This window comes from Zalophus californianus, chromosome 2 (assembly GCF_009762305.2).
Source record: "Zalophus californianus isolate mZalCal1 chromosome 2, mZalCal1.pri.v2, whole genome shotgun sequence".
Lineage (NCBI taxonomy): Eukaryota > Metazoa > Chordata > Mammalia > Carnivora > Otariidae > Zalophus > Zalophus californianus.
The window spans coordinates 165,584,980-165,601,856 of NC_045596.1; the positions used below are offsets into that span (position 1 = coordinate 165,584,980).

The 16,877-nt window shown below is 42.3% G+C and overlaps 1 protein-coding gene across 1 annotated transcript in view; it reads left to right on the forward strand.

The window, feature by feature from the left end:
• ZMAT4 (zinc finger matrin-type 4) overlaps positions 1-16,877 on the forward strand; it is a 371,996-nt gene that overhangs the window by 54,637 nt on the left and 300,482 nt on the right. The window lies entirely within an intron of this gene.

The window sequence follows — 16,877 nt, forward strand, 5'->3', positions numbered from 1 at the left end:
AGACCCCAATACTCGGATGTGAGGCACTTGCTCATTACCTGGCATCCCAGTGGTCATGACCATCTGCTCAGTTTGCCTCCTCACAAGATGGCAAAGCAGACTTTGCAAGACACCAGCACCAACATGCCAGGGGATGAGTACACTAAATATGTTCAAAACTGGAAAGAAATGGAGTGGCCTTCCTAGAAGGTGCCACTGGTGTTTGAGGAGGGGCTCCTAGTTCAAAATACTCAAAAAAGGGGTGCCTGGTCAATGTCCCAGCACACAGGCCATGTCCTAAAATGATGTATGCTTTCCGATAAATTGCTTGATTTTAAAGCCCGTTTCTACATCGCATTCCCTTCAAATGAGGAATAGGTTGTTATTTTCCTAAATGAGCATTGTCAGTGAGGTCTGGGCTGTTTAATGCCATTAACCCTGAGCACCGAGCAAAAGAAGCAGTGTTAAAATCCAGTCTCTCAAAGTTCGGACCTTGAATGTCTTTGGCTTTTTCCAACTCCCTCACAAAGCATGTAAGAGGTGTGACTAGGTAAAAAGTACACTTCTGTGTAATTGTTTTCCAGATAGTCAAGCTACTAATGTTTGAGTTGAGCGAGTGAAGGTAATGCTAGATACACCCTGGAATCACAGTGGCTTAGTGTGGTAGAAGTTGACTTCCCAGTCACATGAAGTCCCATGGGCGCCATGGCCTGGGTACATGGGGCTCGACTCCTCTTAGTCCTTCAGGAACTCTGGCTTTCACACACCCTGCCTTGTTTACATGTGGCTTCCCGGATTGACGAGGGCAGCAGTATCCAACCCACAGAAGAGAGAGCAGATAGAAGACCATGCAGCAGGCTCTTCATGGTTCCGCCTAGACATGTTCACATCATTTTTGCCCGTATTCCATCGACCAGAACTCAGTGACATGGCACACTTAACTTCAGGAAAGGATGGGAAATTCAGCCTAATCTTTTGGGACTGGGGAAAAGGAAAAAAAATAACTATGTCTCTGTTAGAGTAGAGGATTTGTTTCCAGAAAATCATGTCTCATCATTGGTGCATACATAATATCTATTTACCTATGTACCCATCATCATCTATGTGTTTATCATTTACATCTTTAATAACAGAAAGAGCACCCCCACAACACTTTCCAAAGCAAAGATCTGGCAACAATGTGTATTTTGTCATATGACTTTCTCTCATCCTGCCCTTCTGAAGTAATCCTCATCCTGAATCCTGTCCTCAATTTTGTTTTGCCAAACATTTTTAGGGTTGTATCTTACCTATGTGTATCCCCAAGATGTATGTATTTTTACTTTAGTTGTTTTGATTCTATGCAAAGGATCTTGGTGTATGTGCTCTTTGACTCTTCTCATATAAATATTAGATTGCTACGATTCATCCGTATTCTGATGTGTTGCCGAGCTTCATTCGTACCTGACAGTACTCAAATCATTTGTCTGTGCTCCTGTATATGTGCATTTGGACTGATTGTAGGTTTTGCTATTTGAACAATGCTACTATCATCATCCTTTACACGCCTTGTGTTGTACATGAGCAAAAGTTTTTCTTACCCATAAACTAGGAACGCAGTGGCCTGGTTGTTTAACTTGAGGAGATAATGCTTGACTTTCAGCTGACCCTCCTGTCAATAAATGTATAAAAAATCCTGTGTGTCCACGCCTTTCCTAATACTTGATATAGTCAGATATTTTAAGTGTTACTAATCCCTTTATTGTCTATTATTGGGCACAGTAGGCATACCTTCATGTGCTTAGCTTCCCCTGACAGTTGAATTCCCTAAGCTATCAACACTTTCACTACTTCTTGCTATCTCCCAAAGCAAGAGGTGGGCAGAAGATCTCAAACCATCTCTCAGATCAGAAAATAAATTCTGACCAAAAGATTTCACGGAAGGAGCAGAGCTGCACTCAGCCTTTTGTCAGTTTATGGATGGGTAGTCCCTAACCTGGCAACATAGTAATTCCTGTATCTTCCCATCTTGGCCACTCCAGATCCTTATATGTGGATGCCACAATTTTGCTGATTTTAGGAAAAGCAGCAGACAAATGGAGACCAAACCGGATTCCTCAGAGAAGCCAAGTCAAGTTTGTATGCTGTATTGGAGAATGGAGCTGAAAATGTCTGCTGGCTGACTGACAGCCAATGCAGCAGCCTCGGAGTATGGATTAAAATGAAAGTAATAGTTTTCCCTGCAGCAGTTTGGTCTGGCTCATCTGTTGCCCTCCTCTGAAGTTGGATACAGGTGCAGAGCGGTGCCTCCAAGCCCTGGATGTGATAGCTGCATTTAAATTTGCCCTCAATCTGTCTGGTTCAGTAGGGGCAGTCTTGTGAAGATAAATCATGTAAACAAGTTACAGTAATGGAATACTTATTTATGAACTGCATTTTCGAAGGCTTGTAACCACTGTTAAAAAGAAAGGTCTTGTTGTCTTTCAGCTTGTTAAGAAAATCCACCCGTTTTGAGTATGCACCGGCTCCACACAGGTAGCTAACAAATTGGAGTGAGCAATCCATGTTGGCTTTCCTCCTTCGAGTGGTGGGGGAGGGTAGGAGCCTATTCTTCAAAATATGAGTGGCTTTTCCAGCTGAGTGCACAGCCCTTTACTTTGATGGAATGAGCGACAGAAAACATAAGATGCATGTTCGGAGCCCTCATATTTTCTTCACCTCTCCTCTCCTACTCTTTTTGGGCTAACGATCTTTTTGTTTCTCTTTGCCTCTGGCCTTCCTCCTCTGGTGGGGGCTCTGCTTTTGCTTCGGCTTGAAGTGATAAGCCTATGGAAAATCCAAGCTCTCCATCCACCACCCACATCTCCCCTCTGAAAGTGCAGAAAAAGAAAATGCTTCCGACCCCCTGATCGGCAGAGGTGCTGAAGTTTACCCATTAATATCCTACCAAAGTGAACGATGTTTTCCCTGACGAGAACACTTTGTCATGCTGCCCGGACCTGTCAGCTGGGTGCAGTTCTTGCCAGACACCTCGGGCCCTCCCCCAAAGTGGCCTTTGAAAGGGCCTTTTGGAAACCCAGACAGAAGTGCTTTCATCCTTTGGAGTACCTGCTAGTCCTGTCTGCCTCTGCACACATCCCCTGTCTCTACTGTAAGGTGGAGGCAAAGGTCCCACACTGGAATCTTAGTGAGGACTGTTGGGCCATGGGGCAAGTGGAGATTCTAGAATGACATGTGGGAGAGCAAGAGCCATTGTCTACCAGCTGGTGTGAATATTTTATTTATGTGTAGATGGAGACAGGAATCATGTTCATGTTTATGTAGAATGGTGTCTGTTAGATCCCAGCAGGTGAACCTTTTCCACAAGATCAACCCTGTAGGTGTTGTTCACTGCTGTAAACCTAGTGCCTGGACAGCACTACGAACGTAGTAAATGCTCTATAAAAATCTGTTTAATGAGTAAAGGAGGAATCTTAGGCTTTCTAATGTGCTGGACTTGGGCAGAGGCCATTTGGTGAATTGTCTCACAAAATCTGGGAGGGGCTAGAGGAGTGTGAAGCCTCAGACTCTTCATGGCCCCTGGAGCCTACATTCAGACTTGCACATTCAGGCAAAGGACAAGGGGTGGGAGAGGGGACAAGTCGCAAGGAACCAGGCACGCATGCCTCCTCAGACATGGCAGAGGCATGTGCGCATGCCCACAGGAATGATCCAGGCTGGGGGCATGCTTGCTGCTCTCCGTTCCAGATGTCACCAGGCTAGCCTGTGCCATCTGTGAGGGAGACTGACATATTCAGTTCCAGGGCCCGGGGCCGAGGGTGAGGCATGTGTGCCCAGCAGTGGCGGAGGCCTCAGAGTCAGGAATCACAGAACCTAATTTTACACGTGAAGAGAATGGTGCCATTAAAAGGCAATTATTCAAGTGGTGTGAGTCAGCCATGCAGCTTTTGGCAATGCCAAGCAGGAGAAGGGAGTGGTGTGGGGAGTTTTCTCTTAAACAAACCTCAGGCTGGAGAGCAGAGCTTTTTGCACCTGCATATGGATGATGTATGGTAAGGGCCTGGACTGCCGAATTCCTTTGTCTGAGCAACATCAGGAATGGGGGTCGTAGCATCAGACCAGAAAGGGGGAATCCAAAGATTCTTTAAGCTGGTCCCGTATTTGACTTCCACCGGATCTCAGCTGCTTCTCGGGAGGTTCCAGGTTCCCCTGTCTGGCCACCTGTGGGGTGTGTGGAAAATTAAAGGCAAGTACATGCTGGAATCCGCAGGCCCCCTGAGCTGTTTTGGGGCATCAGCACTTCATCTGTGCTGTGCTTTCTTTAGCATACTTTCATTAAAGACCAAAACGCTTTCATTTCTGGAGTACTGTTCATGGCTGTTTTTCTTCTAAGGCTGCTTAGTCTGCTGCCAGGGCAGCCAGCCCTGGGTTGCTCACTTCATGTGGAGAGAGGTATGAAGGAGACAGGACAGACCCTGCTTCCAGCTCATCCTCTGGGCTCTGGGGCCTGAGTGGTGTGGGTGGTCACTGTGGAGATGCCTGCTGAAGCCACAGGCTCGTCTCCCAGATCGTCCTCCTTTTGTTGCTAGAGAGGCTAGAGGGAAAGGACAGTGGTGGGGGTCTGAAATGGGAAGGGAGCAAAGACCAGGTCACAGCCATAAGAACACCAAAGGTCGATTCGGGTTCAAGGGCCCTTTTGCAAGTGGAATGAAAACTCAGAAAGATCACAAAGGCTGAATTGTTTTGTGCTGAAGACAAGCCAGCTCTAATTCTCATACCTTTTTCCTTTCTGAGCAGAGTGGAATCCCCTCCAATATTGGTAAAACAAAGCAGGGACAATTTTGATAGCCTTCAGATATTAGTAATTTTAAAATGTGGCTGAATTTAGACAGCAGCGGCATGGCTCATGTCTGTTTCACGTTCCTAACCAGGAGAAAGTTCATTTTAATTGGTGGCATTTTCGTCTACTGTTCAGCTTGTCAAATCTAAAAGAGATAGAAGTTCAGTCTCTCTGCTTTGGGCAGGAGGAAGCAGAGGTCCAGGGCTGCCGAGAGCGGTGGCCTTCAGAGCCGGGCCCTTTGGAGGGAGTGGGCATGTGGCATACGTCGAGGATCTTAGACTAGATGAAGAGGCACCAGCCAGATGGGAGAGAAGGGAGCGGTGGTTTTCCAGGGTGTCATGTCAAGTGGGAGGGCAGAAGCAGGTACCGGATCCGAGGGTGAGTCAGTCAGGTTACGGAGGCACAGACTCTCTGGGTGTGCAGGCAGAAGCAGACTAGGGTGTCTGGGCAGATGATAGCGCATCCCATCTTGGTTCAGGTAAACACAGGCAAGAGGGTCTGGGCCCTAAGCAGTTTACGGTTGGCATGGCTTCACTTGGACAGTTGGGGCTCTCCAGGCCACAGCATGTTAGTTCTGGGGAGGATGTCTGCCCTCTACTTTCATGTTAAGTATTTTTTTTTCTTTAAATTTTTTATTGTTATGTTAATCACCGTACATTACATCATTAGTCTGTGATGTAGTGTTCCATGATTCATTGTTTCTGCATAACACCCAGTGCTCCATGCAGAACATGCCCTCTTTAATACCCATCACCAGGCTAACCCATCCCCCCAACCCCCTAGAACCCTCAGTTTGTTTTTCAGAGTCCATCGTCTCTCATGGTTCGTCTCCCCCTCCAATTTACCCCCCTTCATTCTTCCCCTCCTGCTATCTTCTTTTTTTTTTTCTTAACATATATTGCATTATTTGTTTCAGAGGTACAGATCTGTGATTGAACAGTCTTGCACAATTCACAGCGCTCACCATAGCACATACCCTCCCCAATGTCTATCACCCAGCCACCCCATCCCTCCCACCCCCTACCACTCCAGCAACCCTCAGTTTGTTTCCTGAGATTAAGAATTCCTCCTATCAGTGAGGTCATATGATACATGCCTTTCTCTGATTGACTTATTTCACTCAGCATAACACCCACCAGTTCCATCCACATCATTGCAAATGGCAAGATCTCATTCCTTTTGATGGCTGCGTAATATTCCATTGTGTGTGTGTGTGTGTGTGTGTGTGTGTGTGTGTGTGTGTGTGTGTGTATACACACACCATCTCTTTATCCATTCATCTGTCGATGGACATCTTGGCTCTTTCCACAGTTTGGCTATTGTGGACATTGCTGCTATAAACATCGGGGTGCATGTACCCCTTCGGATCCCTACATTTTTATCTTTCGGGTAAATACCCAGTAGTGCAATTGCTGGGTCGTATGGTAGCTCTATTTTCAACTTTTTGAGGAACCTCCATACTGTTTACCAGAATGGTTGCACCAGCTTGCATTCCCACCAACAGTGTAGGAGGGTTCCCCTTTCTCCGCATCCCCGCCAACATCTGTCGTTTCCTGACTTGTTAATTTTAGCCATTCTGACGGGTGTGAGGTGGTGTCTCATTGAGGTTCTGATTTGGATTTCCCTGATGCCGAGCGATGTTGAGCACTTTTTCATGTGTCTGTTGGCCATGTGGATGTCTTCTTTGGAAAAATGTCTGTTCGTGTCTTCTGCCCATTTCTTGATTGGGTTATTTGTTCTTTGGGTGTTGAGTTTGATAAGTTCTTTCTAGATTTTGGATACTAGCCCTTTATCTGATATGTCATATGCAAATATCTTCTTCCATTCTGTCGGTTGTCTTTTGGTTTTGTGGACTGTTTCTTTTGCTGTGCAAAAGCTTTTTATCTTGATAAAATCCCAATAGTTCATTTTTGCCCTGGCTTCCCTTGCCTTTGGCAATGTTTCTAGGAAAAAGTTGCTGCGGCTGAGGTCGAAGAGGTTGCTGCCTGTGTTCTCCTTTAGGATTTTGATGGACTCCTGTCTCACATTGAGGTCTTTCAACCATTTGGAGTCTATTTTTGTGTGTGGTGTAAGGAAATGGTCCAGTTTCATTCTTCTGCATGTGGCTGTCTAATTTTCCCAACACCATTTGTTGAAGAGACTGTCTTTTTTCCATTGCACATTCTTTCCTGCTTTGTCAGAGATTAGTTGACCATAGAATTGAGGGTCCATTTCTGGGCTCTATTCTGTTCCATTGATCTATGTGTCTGTTTTTGTGCCAGGACCATACTGTCTTGATGATGACAGCTTTGTAATAGAGCTGGAAGTCCGGAATTGTGATGCCGCCGGCTTTGCTTTTCTTTTTCAACATTCCTCTGGCTATTCGGGGTCTTTTCTGGTTCCATACAAATTTTAGTATTATTTGTTCCCTTTCTTTGAAAAAAGTGGATGGTATTTTGATGGGGATTGCATTGAATGTGTAGATTGCTCTAGGTAGCATTGACATCTTCACAATATTTGTTCTTCCAATCCATGAGCATGGGACATTTTTCCATTTCTTTGTGTCTTCCTCAATTTCTTTCATGAGTATTTTATAGTTTTCTGGGTACAGATCCTTTGCCTCTTTGGTTAGATTTATTCCTAGGTATCTTATGGTTTTGGGTGCAATTGTAAATGGGATCGACTCCTTAATTTCTCTCTCTTCTGTCTTGTTGTTGGTGTATAGGAATGCCACTGATTTCTGTGCATTGATTTTCTATCCTCCCACTTTACTGAATTCCTGTATGAGTTCTAGCAGTTTTGGGGTGGAGTTTTTTGGGTTTTCCACATAAAGTATCATATCATCTGCAAACAGTGAGAGTTTGACTTCTTTGCCGATTTGGATGCCTTTGATTTCTTTTTGTTGTCTTATTGCTGTGGCTAGGACTTCTAATACTATGTTGAATAGCAGTCGTGATAGTAGACATCCGTGTCGCGTTCCTGACCTAGGGGGAAAGCTCTCAGTTTTTACCCATTGAGAATGATATTCGCTGTAGGTTTTTCGTAGATGGCTTTTATGATATTGAGGTATGTACCCTCTATCCCTGTACTCTGAAGAGTTTTGACCAAGAAAGGATGCTGTACCTTGTCAAATGCTTTTTCTGCATCTATTGAGAGGATCATATGATTCTTGTTCTTTCTTTTGTTAATATATTGTATCACATTGATTGATTTGCAGATGTTGAACCAACCTTGCAGCCCAGGGATAAATCCCACTTGGTTGTGGTGAATAATCCTTTTAATGTACTGTTGGATCCTATTGGCTAGTATTTTGGTGAGAATTTTTGCATCCATGTTCATCAAGGATATTGGTCTGTAATTCTCCTTTTTGATGAGTCTTTGGTTTGGTGATCAAGGTAATGGTGGCCTCATAAAACGAGTTTGGATGTTTTCCTCCCATTTCTATTTTTTGCAACAGTTTCAGAAGAATAGGTATTAATTCTTCTTGAAATGTTTGGTAGAATTGCCCTGGGAAGCCATCTGGCCCTGGGCTTTTGTTTGCTGGGAGATTTTTGATGACTGCTTCAATTTCCTTAGTGGTTATAGGTCTGTTCAAGTTTTCTCTTTCTTCCTGGTTCAGTTTTGGTAGTTGATACATCTCTAGGAATGCATCCATTTCTTCCAGGTTATCTAATTTGCTGGCATAGAGTTGCTCATAATATGTTCTTATAATTATTTGTATTTCTTTGGTGTTGGTTGTGATCTCTCCTCTTGCATTCATGATTTTGTTGATTTGGGTCATTTCTCTTTTCTTTTTGATAAATCTGGCCAGGGGTTTTTCAGTCTTGTTAATTCTTTCAAAGAACTAGCTCCTGGTTTTGTTGATCAGTTCTACTGTTCTTTTGGTTTGTATTTCATTGATTTCTGCTCTGATCTTTATTATTTCTCTTCTCCTGCTGGGTTTAGGCTTTATTTGCTGTTTTTTCTCTATCTCCTTTAGGTGTAGGGTTAGGTTGTGTATTTGAGACCTTTCTTGTATTGCTATATACTTTCCTCTTAGGACTGCCTTTGCTGCATCCCAAAGATTTTGAACAGTTGTGTTTTCATTTTCATTTTTTTCCATGATTTTTTAAAATTCTTCTTTAATTTCCTGGTTGACCCATTCATTCTTTAGTAGGATGCTCTTTAGCCTCCATGTATTTGAGTTCTTTCCGACTTTCCTCTTGTGATTGAGTTCTAGTTTCAAAGCATTGTGCTCTGAAAATATGCAGGGAATAATCCCAATATTTTGGTACCAGTTGAGACCTGATTTGTGACCTAGGATGTGATCTATTCTGGAGAATGTTCCATGGGCACTAGAGAAGAATGTGTATTTCGTTGCTTTGGGATGGAATGTTCTGAATATGTCTGTGAAGTCCATTTGGTCCAGTGTGTCATTTTACGTCTTTATTTCCTTGTTGATGTTTTGCTTAGATGATCTGTCCATTTCAGTCAGGGGGGTGTTAAAGTCCCCCACTATTATTGTATTGCTGTCAATGTGTTTCTTTGCTTTTGTTATTAACTGCCTTATATAATTGGCTGCTCCCATGTTCGGGGCATAGATATTTACAATTGTTAGATCTTCTTGTTGGATAGGCCCTTTAAGTAGGGTATAGTGTCCTTCCTCATCTCTTATTACAGTCTTTGTTTTAAAATCTAATTTGTCTGATATAAGGATTGCCACCCCAGCTTTCTCTTGGTGTCCATCAGCATGGTAAATGGTTTCCACCCCCTCACTTTCAATCTGGGGGTGTCTTTGGGTCTAAAATGAGTCTCTTGCAGACAGCATATTGATGGGTCTTGTTTTTTAATCCATTCTGATAGCCTTTGTCTTTTGATTGGGGCATTTAGTCCATTTACATTCAGGGTAACTATGGGAAGATATGAATTTAGTGCCATTGTATTGCCTGTAAGGTGACTGTTACTGTATATTGTCTGTGTTCCTTTCTGGTCTATGCTGCTTTTAGGCTCTGTCTTTGCTTAGAGGACCCCTTTCAATATTTCTTGGAGGGCTGGTTTTGTGTTTGCAAATTCCTTTAGTTTTTGTTTGTCCTGGAAGCTTTTTATCTCTCCTTCTATTTTCAATGATAGCCTAGCTGGATATAGTATTCTTGGCTGCATATTTTTCTCATTTAATGCTCTGAATATATCATGCCAGTCTTTTCTGGCTTGCCAGGTCTCTGTGGATAGGTCTGTTGCCAATCTAATGTTTCTACCATTATAGGTTACATATCTCTTCTCCCGAGCTGCTTTCAGGATTTTCTCTTTGTCTCTGAGACTCGTAAGTTTTACTATTATATGTTGGGGTGTTGACCTATTTTTATTGATTTTGAGAGGGGTTCTCTGTGCCTCCTGGATTTTGATGCCTGTTTCTTTCCCCACATTAGGGAAGTTCTCTGTTATAGTTTGCTCCAATATACCTTCTGCCCCTCTTTCTCTTTCTTCTTCTTCTGGGATCCCAACTATTCTAATGTTGTTTCATCTTATGGTATCGCTTATCTCTCAAATTCTGCCCTCGTGATCCAGTAGTTATCTTTTTCTCAGCTTCTTTTTTTCCATCATTTGGTCTTCTATATTGCTGATTCTCTCTTCTGCCTCATTTATCCTAGCAGTTAGTGGCCCCATTTTTGATTGCACCTCATTAATAGCATTTTTGTTTTCGACTTGGTTAGATTTTAGTTCTTTTATTTCTCCAGAAAGGGTTTTTCTAATAACTTACATGCTTTTTTCAAGCCCAGCTAGTATCTTTAAAATCATGATTCTGAACTCTAGGTCTGACATCGCACTAATGTCCGTATTGAGTAGGTCCCTGGCAGATGGTACTACCTCTTGTTCTTTTGGTTGAGGTGCTTTTTTCCATCTTGTCATTTTGTCCAGAGGAGAATAGATAAATGAGAGAACAAAATGCTAACAGGGTACCACTGTCCCCAGAAAATATACTCTAAACAAATCAGAAAAGCCCTGAAACCAGGGGAAAAGAAAGGGAAAGAAAGAAAAAGAGAAAAAAAAAAAGAAAAGAAAAAGAAAAAGGTAAAAACAAACAAAAAAGTAGAACAAAACTAAAAAAACAGAATATGATCAAATATGATCAGGCTGGTGCATAGATCAGTGCCACACACTAGAGTTTGGGTGTATTTTTGTCTGTTAGAAGAAAGTGCCTTCCACAAGTTTAAGGAAAGAAAGACTTATATATGTACAAAATAAGGGTCGATACGATGAAGGGATGGAATATGATTGTAAAGATGAAAATTATAAAAAATTTTATAGAAGGTATTGATAAGAAATTGTTTGAAAAAAGAAAGAAGAGGTTTAAAAAAAAAAGGAAGAAGAAAAAAGGGGAGAGAATGTGATCAGGCAGGAGACTAGAACAAAGCCATACACTAAAGATTTAGGGTATATTTTGATCTGTTAGAATAAACTGTATCTCAAAATTTTAAAGAGAGTACAACTTATATATATGTATGCCAAAAATAAGGGTAACTACGATGAAGGGATAGAATATGACTCTTCCAGAAAGTGGTCACTTTTCTGTTTAGAGAGTTGTTGCTATTCTTTTCTTCCATCTCCTGTTGATTTCATAGGTGTTCAGAATGGTTTGATCGTATCCAGCTGAATTCCTGAGACTAGATGAAATCCAGGTCTCCTACTCCTCCGCCATCTTGCTCTACCACCCATGTTAAGTATTTTTAATGGTGCTCCTTAGACTGGCAGTGGGGGAAAAACTGACTGAAGGGCTCCTTGTGCTGAGTTCTGGCACAAAAAGGAAGCCCAGGGTGAGGGTTAAGCCAGTGGACATAGCCAGCCATGGCTTGGCAACCTGACACTTAGGAGCTGTGCGACCTTTGGGTATTGACTCAACATCTAAGCCTCAACTTCCATTGAAGTTGTTGTTGAATGTGAATATGAGGCTGATCACTCTGCCGGCCCCTTGGAGGGAATTAAATTGGTGGTAAGGCGATTAGCACTAAGCTTGGCTCAGGAGCAGCATTTACTATTTTTATAGGCATAAAATACAGTCTCTTTTCCTTCAGGGTCCAGAGTTTTCATGAGAGTCAAGTGCTGTCAGGAGGGGGAACATCGTTAGAAGAGCCATAGTCCCGATACTGAAGAGTTCACCAAGTCCCATGGAGTGGTAGTTCAGAGGTTCAAGAACTCTGCCCCTAAAGGCGAGAGTAGCTCTTCAGTTGAAATTGCCATGTGTCTGAAATACTGTTTTTTAAACGATTTTATTTATTTATTTGTCAGAGAGTGCACGAGCAGAGGGAGTGGCAGGCAGAGGGAGAGGGAGAAGGAGGCTTCTGCTGATCAGGGAGCCTGATGCAGGACTCGATTCCAGGACCCTGGGATCATGACCTGAGCTGAAGGCAGACGCTTAACCAACTGAGCCACCCAGGCGCCCCTGAAATACTATTTTCAAAAGGACTAGTGAGGTGAGAGAATGGGTGGGAAGTAGGTTATTATATCTTAGAGATGAGTTTTATAGTGAAAATGTCCAAGCCTGTGACAAGACACCCACTGGTGGGCTTCACCAAGCCAAGGGCTTCTCTCCCCATGGGGCTGGGGTAGAGGGGATGCCACCCTGGGGGGCAGGACTGCTGTGGCTTCCTCAGGCTACTGCAGCGAGTGGCTGCAGGTCCAGAGAGTGGCCTCGTCCTGATTTTGGATGACATGTGCTTCCCTTTGTGTCCCCCAGGGGGCAGGTCCCAGTGAGATGAGCTCTGGTGGGTGAGAGAGATGGTGAGAGAGTTCTCATCAAACTGTGCCGTCTGCCAGTATGGGCACCTACTGGCAACAAAAATAGATTTAAATTTTTATGAATTGTGGGGTGCTCATGGGCATAAGGTCTGAGTATCAGCTGGCAGTAGAACTCAGTGGAAGTGAGCCATTTTTGTGGGTGATAAGATTAATACAAAAGAGAAACCCTGTGATGACACTCAGAGTTACGACTTCAACACATCAACTCTGTAATCTGACCCCTTAGTCTTTAATGTGGTTCTGTTTATTTCTCTACTTAAATATTTACAGCATCCCTCCTGAAAATAAGAATAATGATAATACAAATTAATAATATTCATCATAATGGTGGTAATATCCATTTTTCAGTGTCTTTGTTAGATGCTTTTTATCTACATCATCTCTAATCCTCACAATGAGCCTGTGAGAATGTTTCCCCTGTTTCACAAATGAGGAAATGGTGGTTCAGGGAGGATATGTAACTCTACACTCAAAAATCTTGTTGGCAAGCAACCAAACATGGATTTGAACTAATGTCTTTTTCCCCTGAAGAGCCCTGCATGGGTTTTGAGTCAAAAGCTATTTTGGCATTATCAGAAATGGAATGGAATGAAGAATGTTACTCTTGGCCATGAAGCCTCAGGTTTCTCTGGCTTTTCAGGCTGTGTTCCTGAAATCTGTTCTTGAGAAGCAGAAAGCGGCAGAGGGGAAGGCTTCACATCTGCATTTAAAGATCCTAAAAAAGGCCATTCCTTGCACCTTGAGAAACATTTTGGGACCTGCTGTTTTCCCTCGGTCTCCCCTCCTTCCAAGGGGAGCTTGGAAGCCTGAGCTTTGTATACCCTTCTCTCCCTGCCTCCTTCCCTTATGTTGCATATTCCCAAGCAAGCCCCACTGAAGCCCCTTGTATATATCTTCTCATGCCTACTGGTAGTAATATTTTTCTCCATGCCAGCAAAAGAATTGGAACGTATTAGGTTTGAACCCATTTCCCTCCACTCTAATCCTATTCATTCTTAAATTTTTAACTCTTATAGAACCTCCCTGAAGGTTCCTTATAATCCCCTTGTCTTCTGAAATCCTGTATTTCTTTTTACTAGCCAAATTACACTTGCTGCCTGTGCCTTAGATATTTGTGTGCCTGTTTCTCTTCTCACTCAATAGCTCATAAGGATTTGGAAGACGGGAGTTGTGCCCTCTGTTGTCCCTGTGCCTCACACATAGTAGATGCTCAGTAATCATTATTGAATAAACAAAAGCTCCCCCCCATATTCCTTTTACTTATTATACCTAGCTACACCTCTGAGTCTTACACTGTCACTGCTATCAGATGAAAATAGATTTACTGCTGTATAGAGACCTGGGACAGCAAATGTGAGTCTGATCAGACTCCTATTCTAATACTGCCTCCAACTTCCCTCTGGGCTTCTTTAGTAAAATACAGGTAGCACTGTCCTCTGTGAATACTGAAGAGTGATAGGTTATTCAGATCTTCATTGTTTGCTTTGGAATGTGCCATTGTGGGAAACATTGAGGAAGTTTTCATTCTGATCAGTTTCAAATTCAGGAACTCAGACTCCTTCCTTCCCCGGCTCTTCTCCCCCTCTTCAGAATGCTCCAGGGCCTCAGAATGTAGTACAGTCCACATGTCCCAGGTTGGGGGTCACCACACATCGGCTCTCATGAGACAATGGGGACTGACCAGTTACTAATTGATGAAGGGCCCTGCTCTGTCTCTGTGCTAGTTGCTGATTCGGGACCATGGACAAGGCTAAAGAAAGGTAATCTGGTTTTCCTTGTTCTCACCAGCTCACCTGTACTTTTGAAGACCAGAGAAGCTGAGAATTCTGTTCTAGGCAAGTGAGAGAAGGAAACAAATGGCAGCCCTCTTCCTGGGGAATTCCACTCTTTGAGTCATAAATCAGGCTTTCTAGTTGTCTAAAGTGACCTACACAGAGAGTTCTCTTTTCTTGGAGAAAAGGCCTTATGCATAGACCAGCCTGACACTTGCCTACTAATTGCTTCCCACTGGAATTTAACTTTTTTAGGTTTTTCCATTTGGGCCTTGTAGATTTCAGAGGGTCTTTATTGCCATTTTACTGCATATGGGCCTATTCCAATCGATATTCTTATATAAAACAGTGGAAAAAGCCATGATATTCTCTTCTTCCTTTGAATTTTTTTTAGTATACACATTTTTATATTCTGCCTTTAAAGCTATTTCTGCTGCACAGCTGTTTTACCGAGACTCAGACTCCTACGGGCCCCACTCGGTCCGACACGTACCTTGAATATCCTTTCACAGTGTTTGATTTCTGCAGTCGGTTGTATAATGAGGAAGGAGTGTGCAGTGAGTTTGGAGATTCCTATTAACCAGGTCACCCATGAATCTATTTTTGTGCACTTCTTTATTAGAAATAGCAGGGAACATGATGATATTTAAACACAACTACTTATAGAAGCTTGGCTTAAAAAATACACCTTAGTAAGTTTTCTTTTCCCATTTGACATTTCAAAATGTTGTACTACATTTTCCCATCATCAAAACACCTCTTCTCCATTTGCATTCTGGGATGTGAATAGAGACCATTACACATGACAATGGATATTTTGGACGGCCGTTTGGATTTGTGATCCTCTGCTTGATTAGACCATGTCTGAAATGTTCATTCCATTCTTGGCACTGCCTTTGAAGATGGGCCATAAAGAAATAGAGACCAAGATGATAAGTCAGGACAGGGGTTGAGAATAGATAGAAGAGAGCTATCTTCAAGTACTTGAGAGAGGTTATCTCATGAAAAAGGAGAGTAGAATTTTTCTGTGTTGCACCGAAAGACAGACTGAATGAGTGAAGCTACAGTGGGACAGATTTTGATTCAACCTGAAAAACACCTAACCACTAGAGTTGCCAGACTCTTTGGAACAGGTTTCCATGTTAGGTAGTGAGTCTCCAGGCACTGCAGGTGCTAGACTCCAGGCTGGCTGAGCTTTCTGCCAGGAATGAGGCTTCCAGAAATAACAGATCCACTTTAGCTATGAGAGTCAGTAGTCCTTACTATCTGGCATTACTGTTGGTACTCAGGGCATTGAAAAACCAGAGCTACCATTGTCTCTTAAGAGCAAAAACTGAATCCTTTTGCATTGTGAAAATCAAATGCTCTGAATGGGCCATTACAACCAAGGACAAAGATAGAAAGTGAGTTTGTAATTGTTGAGGCAGGCAGCTTTTTATAGATACTTATTTTGTAGCCCAGCTATTTAAATGTTTTAAAAAAAATCACCTAAAATGTACCACTGTCCTCTATTTTGTTGTATTGGTCAGGACTTGGCCAACATTAGGATATTAGTAAGAATGTAATGATGATCCCTTTCAAATGAAGAGAGCTTACAGTTTATGTAGTACCTTCTCCTATATTTCTCCTTTTGATTTTCACCACAATTCTCTAAAAAGGCATGGCTAATATTTTATCTCAATTTGTGTAGGAGGAAACTAAGATCTAGAAGGTTTAGTGACTCATCTAATATCACATGGCTGGCAAGTAGCATGAGACCTGAGATGGATTTGGAGTGTGGAAATTGGAATCATGCAAACTAGGAAGGATATATGGCCATGCCAATAATCAGTGATGTGACTTCAAACAGTCTCACAGATAAAATTAGGGTGTGGGAGCAGGATGAACTCCAAGGTTCCCACCACATCCCTGTTGTCTGAAATTCTCTTGCCTCTCCATATGTATGCTTTCTGGCATAGTCCTTACTTTTTACCCGGCTGGTAGGAGGGAAAATGGAGTGGAGTTTGTGGGTTGGAGGAGAGCATTCGGATGTGCTGGTGTGCGTTTCTATGGTGGTAATATTATGCTTCAGATGCTATGAGATACCTTTGTGACAGATTACTTTCACAAGCTTGAGACTCTTGGCTGCATTTCAATTCAGGGTTTGGAATTTGATGATATGTTTATTTACTTTTGTGGGCTCAACTGTGGTGCAGGATGGTGGAGGTGGCTTTTATGAATATCAATAACCCTAAATGTGGAAGAGTGAGCGTGAATGATGAGGGCTCCTCACTTTAAAAGGTATAAGTTTGCAAGAAAAGTTATAGTTGAACCTGATTTTATTTTTTAATTCTGTAAGAATAGCTATTGAACTCAAAACTAAATTTTATATTGCTTATAAGGTTCTTGACAAAGCTAACTTGTTTCCATGTATTACAAAAGTAATATGTGTTCATTGTAGAAAATTAAATTATAATTTAATTTTAATTAAATTTTCACACAAATTTAATTTAAATTAAAAAATAAAATTACATAAGCGATTACCTATAATCTCTGAAAGATAACTGCTATTAACA